This window comes from Berghia stephanieae, chromosome 5 (genome assembly GCF_034508935.2).
Source record: "Berghia stephanieae isolate SIO BIC M18660-M18661 chromosome 5, UCSD_Bste_1.3, whole genome shotgun sequence".
NCBI lineage: Eukaryota > Metazoa > Mollusca > Gastropoda > Nudibranchia > Aeolidiidae > Berghia > Berghia stephanieae.
Window position 1 is genome coordinate 27,975,037 of NC_088364.1, and position 6,951 is coordinate 27,981,987.

The window sequence follows — 6,951 nt, forward strand, 5'->3', positions numbered from 1 at the left end:
AGAGAGAGAGAGAGAGAGATACTAATACCAAAGCTAATACTTGGTGTTTAATTTCGACTTTGATTTTTCTTTCTTTTTTTTCTTTCTTTTTTATTTTTTTTTTTTTTTTTTTTTTTTTTTTTTTTTTGTAATAAAGAAATTTCATATTTTATTATATAACTTTAAATCAGTTAAATCAACGTGTGCGTGTCGAATTAAATACTTTATATACTACACATATTTGTTATTTTAAAACTGCAAATATTTGCCAATAGCGTATGTAGTGGAATCAGTCCCTAAAGTGTACGAATAAAGAAAAATAAATCCGATCCCAGACAGGTGTGTGTGAGAGTAAAAACTTTTTTTTCTTTTTTTTTTTTTAAAGTGCAATTACTTATTGATGCTATGAGTTTAATTAACATACTTACAATGTAACATATACACTAAGAGGAGACACTGGGTGGTAGCGAATCGGCTTCGGTCGAGGACCTGCCTCACGGCAAAATCGCTTCATCAGTGGGGATCACAGACTACCTGTGTGGCCTGTATCTATGGTGGGGACCTTCCGACTGTCCAACATGTACCCGATGTGAGATAGAACCCGAAACCGCAGAGCATCGAGTTGAACAGTGTGTTGTGACGAAGATTCTGGGCGGTTTGCAACGGTACACGAGTGCGGTGAAGAATTTGCTGATTGGGTCGATCGTCATAACATAATAATAATAGTGTGAGCACAATTAGAAGCTGCTGCTCTCTGATAAGTGGAATGACAATGTATTTATTCCCTCGATACCAGGAGTAAAACATTTTCAATTTAATTTTCAACCATCAAGTTTGACAACAAACTTTAAATTTACCAATTAGGTTGGGGTGTTTCAATTCGGACCCCGAAAATGGCTCTCTGCTCAATGACTTTTATTGGCCGCACACCGAGAGTAATTGTGAAAACAACGGTTGCATAATATGTAGCAAACACCGAAACGGGGGCGCCGTCCATAATGCGCTTCAGAGGGATATACCCATTCCCTCTCTCTTTGATCTTATTAATCCAGTTTTCCATATTCGTCTCCCTCCGGACATCGGGAGGCTGGATCGCTGCCATTATCGGGTCACATTCTCCAGGAGTTGTTGCCAGCGTTCCTGACACTATGCGCATTGACTTGCGAAGTTTAACATTTACCTTAACGTTCGTGCTTCTACCCCACACTGGAACTCAATACTCCGCGGTGGAATAGCATAGTGCCAAGGCGGACGTCCTTGACGCGGTGAGGGGGCTTGAGGCATATCGGGGGCAAATGTGTAAATCCCGGTTGACCGTCACGAGACCATCCCGGGTAGGGTCAGGACAACCAATAAATCTCATTCCAAGATGATGATGATGATGGTTTTGCTTACCTCAAGGTTATCACACGCCGTTGTTTTGCAGGAATGGATTTATACAATTATTTACTCTAGGGAATAGTTGCTCCCCTTTGTTTTTAGCTTTGACGTTAGTGACAGATTAATAAATTAGTTATCATTTAATTTGTTAAGTCCATTGTTGAATATATTAGTTACGCTTAGAAATATCAGAATGCCATTCTCAAGAGAGGGATGTACTGCTTTCCTTGTTTGAGCTATACAATTTTGTCCATATACTTACAATGCTATTGCGAATTATTTGTATACTCTATTTTATATTCAGTAAAAAAAAAAAAAATATTTTTCTCAGTACTCACTAACCGCTGTTGGGTTGAGATTCAACTGTTGGGTTGAGTGATTCAACAATATTATTCTGTTGTCCATGTAAAAACACAACAATGATGATGATAATGATAATGTGAGATGGCTGAGTGGATTAAGCTTTAGACTGCCGTTCCGGAAATCATTATGTTTAACCCTACAGTCGCCATCTGTTTGTTTCACTTTGATCAAGAACCTTAACCTCAATTACTTTATTTGGGGTGTTGCATTGCGGCTGACGCCTGAGTTATCTCAGTCTTTTCTGGAGACATAGCTAAAAGAAATATTAGTTGATCTACTTTCATTTATTTATATTTTTGATTCTACAATAAGTGAGGGAAATTTATAGCATGCAGAAAATATATCTCCCTGCCCAAATAAAATGCTCTGTAGAGTTCTCTCATTAAGTCGAAAAATGTAATGTCTATTAACAGTTCAAATTTTAATCAACACTTGAATCATAAATTTTGAGTTAATCTGCTTATCATCTAATGGATTGAACGGACAGCTATGTATAATATATAGAAATATATATATAATTATAAAAACAAAAACCATGAAATAATGGCGCTCAAATTTTTGATAAAAGAAGCTATTTGGCGATGTGGTCTTGTGGTATGACACTTGCTTTCGGATCGGAAGGTCCTGGGTTCCAGCCTTGCTCGGCGCATAGTTGAGTCCTTGGAAAAAGCTCTTTACTCACCCATTCTCTCACCGTAGTCAGGTGTAAAATAAGTACCTGGCTGTTAACAGCGTTGTCTCTGTCGGGAAAAAAATGTAATATCGCCTAGCATGCGTCTTGTCTCGTTCTTTGTAGAGCGCTTTGAGCAAGTTTAGTGGATATTGCGCTATATAAATGCTCTACTTTATACATATATATATATATATATATATATATATATATATATATATATATATATATATATATATATATATATATATATATATATACATATATATATAATTAGCTTTCTTCCAATTCTCCCCCATTTTAAAGTTATTTTCTAATTTTAGAATTTGCTTTTCTTCAGAGCCAAGAGAACTAGGAGGAATATAATCTTCTTTGAAAATATAGAGATAAGATTTTTTTTTAATGGTACGAGTACGTTAATAAAGTGAAGCGTGCAATTGATAAGTGTAAACTATTTTTCAAAACTTGTTTTGCGCTTTTTATAAGCCATTCAATGTCCATATATTACAGTCAGCATTGAATAATATCGTCAAATACTTCTTTAGCGTAATTCCGTTCTTTGAATTGTTTTATTCTGTTTTGTTTTGTTTTTTTAATTTTGATGTTTTTAAATTTTTAAAAAATTATAATTGATTCATCAGCTATCTAGAAAGTATTTTAGTGGCCACAATGTGTGATTTTATATTAATGTCAAAGTAAACTTCACTCTTTCTCTCTAAATAATATTGTGACATTTCTTGACCATTTGCTGACCTTTAGTCAGTCTTATTAATATTGTTTATTGTATTACTTCACAGAATGCCACAACTAGTCGATGGTTATCCACAAGCTATGTATACGGCTGATTTCAATAAACAATTTTGGGGCATTTTTATGGGTATCATTTTAAGAGTTGGCCTTTCAGGATTTAGTATAGTCTCAAACATCATCAACATGATTATTTTTATCCGCCGCGGTTTATTAAAAGACAGTTCTACAATGAATCAAATGGTATTGATTTATTGGTCTGCCTGATGATCCTGATGTATCAGTTTCAGTATATCGTGCCTTCTGTGATACAAAAAGTAGTATCTTCTGTTCAAAGAATTTCTAATACCTGCTCCTGTTTGACAATGGCCTATATATCAGTGGAGAGAATGGCCTGTATAGTTTTTCCATTCAAGGTCAAATCCATGTTTACAAAATGTCGTACGAGATCTGTATTAATTGTCATCTTTCTTGTATGTACTTCCGTTGTTATTACGAGAGATCTCATTTTTAATAGATTTACCAAATTTTATTTTAATTGATCTTTTAGCCCAGTGCCGAAGTATCAGCGCAAACTTCATGAGGCAATTACCATAGTACACTATGGTGTTCTACGACCATTGAGTATTGTGTGCGTGATTGTATTTAACGCTATCATAATAAAAGGACTGGGCAAATCAAAGAAATGTAGGTTGGCCAATGCATCCCAAGCACAGGCGAATCCTGAACAAAAACGGAACAGCCAATCGTTCTTCGATCAAAAAACTTAACTCACGAGAACAAAAGTTTGAAATTTGGTGATGGACGGACTTATGAAATCGCTTCTGGGCGGAGTTTAGCCATGAGTGACTGTAGAAAACGAAAAGGCTATTGCAGACGTCAAAGGGTAGGCTTATACTTATATCATCAAAGGATATCTACATATAGGGAACTCATTATCTACTCCCCCATAAATAATCTGAACACGAGAGGGTTAAATACGATGGCGGCGATTCGCCACTAAAAAGTGGCTGTTGTCTGGTCTGCTCCTAGTAGTCTGTGGTCTCTCCCTCCCTCCATATATCTCTCACCTCTCTCTCTCTCTCGTTTTTTGTTGTTTTTTTTTTTTTTTTTGTTTTGTTTTGTTTTTTTTGCATTGGCCTCCTAGTCAAGTCAACAATTATAGTATAGCTAAAGTAAACGAAAACACTGGGAAACAAAATTATTCCTCATACTCATACAGAAAACGATTACAACTACATGTATAATGTTCACTACGAATAAAACACACACTTATCAATGATATAATTTATGTCCGACAGCATATTTATGATTATGGTTCCTATTCATTGGTTTTGTGAGGTGGGACATTGTCGAATTTCTAAAAATCTTAAGATTAAATATTAAATGAAGGATTGCACGAAAGATAAATAAAACATGGGATAAACGAACGCATATACAAAGGAAATGGTAAGCGGCAATGACGAACAAGGGGAATTCCCCAAAGTGAGGGGCTTATCGGTATCGTCGATGGCGGACACGCACAGTGAAGTGACGAGATTTGGGAATTAACAATAATAATTTCGCATCAGAAAAAATAACTCTGAAGTTCCTATCTCTTTACAATAAAATTGATACCACGAATGACAAAATCGCCCCGCAAATAAGGGAGTTATAAATTATTCATATTTTTTTAAAGTTATTATATATACATATATAATAAACCCGATCATTGGAGCCAAGTCTAAAATGTATAAGTAAAAGTGTAGTTTAATATGTATGTCTAATTTGGTTTATCATCATAAACCTGGCCTTTTTTTTTCTATTTTCCGTCCACAAATCAAGGTTAATCGAGCTCAGTCAAAGTCCTTGGTTGCATAAAAAAAAAAAGAAAATGGCGGCGCTCGACCTCTCACTAGCCACTTTTGATGGTTTTCCTACCTGGTGTTGTATCTAGTCCTGTGTTATCTATGGGAGAGACAGAGATAGGGAGGGAGACATAGATGGGGGAGGGAGAGTGAAAGAAGGGAAGAAAGAAAGAAATAGAGAGAGAGAGATAGAGATAGAGAAAGAGAGAGAAAGAGAGAGAGAGAGAGAGAGAGAGAAAGAGAGAGAGAGGTGGAGAGAGATAGAGATAGAATGAAAGAAAGAAAGAAAGAAAGAGAGAGAGAGAGAGAGAGAGAGAGAGAGAGAGAGAGGAGAGAGAGAGAGAGAGAGAGAGAGAAGGAAAGTGAAGAAGAAAGAGAGAGAGGGAGAAAGAAATAAAGAAAGAAAGACAGAGAAAGAGAGAGAGAGAGAGAGAGAGAGGGAGAGAGAGAGAGAGAGAGAGAGAGAGAGAGAGAGAGAGAGAGAGAGAGAGAGAGAGAGAGAGAGAGAGAGAGAGAGAGAATTTGTTTGTTGTTTGTTTTTTTGGTTATATGTTTTGTTGTTGTACATTTCCGTTATTGCTTCTTTTTTTTTTTTAAAGAGGAAAATATGTTAATGTTATATAAGTAATATTTCTTGTTACGATTCTTTGCTCATTCTATAGATGAAGGTTGTTTCTTTTTGTTTTGTTTTTTGCCATGCAGGAGGTCACAAATACAGTATATAAGTATAAGTTTTTACAATTTATTACAACTCGGGTGGAGGTTAAATCTTTGCAATATATTACACCTTCTGTGGAGGTTGGGCACGCTTATTTGCATTACAAATCATGTATCTAGAAGTAGAAGTAGGTCTCTTGAGATCAAGAGCTAAATGTATAAGAGTATGAGGTAAGGGAGGAATGGGCTAGAATTAAAATGCAATTTCAAGTGCTATTTTTTAACAAAATTGTGTTAGCAAAACTTGCTTTGTGTTTCACATCATGAATCGGTCTATAGTTCTTTGCTTACCACATTATCAATCAGTCAGGTATCCTTTTTTATCTAGCCATATTTTAATCTTTAAAAAGGATGAAGAGGGGTGATATCGCAGAAAATAAAAAGATTTTTTTTTCATTCACTTATCTAAATTTATATTTACTTAACACCAGAGCTTACTCAATGTCTCAATGCTACATACATATGTGGAGCTCATAGCTTAATAGCTGGTTCATCAAACTGTCATTGATGTTCCTTGTTCTGACCCCAACAAGTTGTGAGGATTAAGAATCTTATCTTGGATGGACACCATGTTTGAAAACATTTTTTTAGAGCTGTGGATTACGTCAATTAGCATTCCTCATTCCTTTCACAGCCAGGTGGAGGGTGAGGCTCAATTCTTATTACTATTACCACAAAAAGTTTTTATTCTCTACTGTCTTCTTCAAGCAGTTTTCTATTCTTCTCATTTCTTATTATTTTTAATAATTAACATAAGTGCCAGCTCCACTCACCAGTCTAGGAGAGACAACTCTTATATTACATAGAGCAACCAAAAATCTTCATTTTGCCTTGGTGGGAGAGATATGAAGTGCTGCAGTGAAAGCTGAAAGGAAACTGTTGAACTGAAGACCCTTCTTCGCCTAAAGGACCTCTCAACTACTCCACAAGAAAACACCTGCCCACTACCAATGTAACATGGAAAGTACGAACCATGATAGAAGCAGGAAAGTGTGCTCGAACCACAAAAGAAATGAAGAGCTATAATCTCACTCTAAAAAACAAGATGGAACATCTTTAAAGAAATTAGAAACAGGACAAACCCTCCGATATTCAAGCATTGCTCTGCTTTTGTCTTGTCAAGCAAACAAGCGTCTCATAGATCAGGAAAAAGAACTGAACAAGTGTGTATGAAAAGTGCCAGACAAAGCAACAAAGAAAGATACAAGAAAAAAAAAAAACGTCCCAAAAAAATCAGCCAACCTTGAC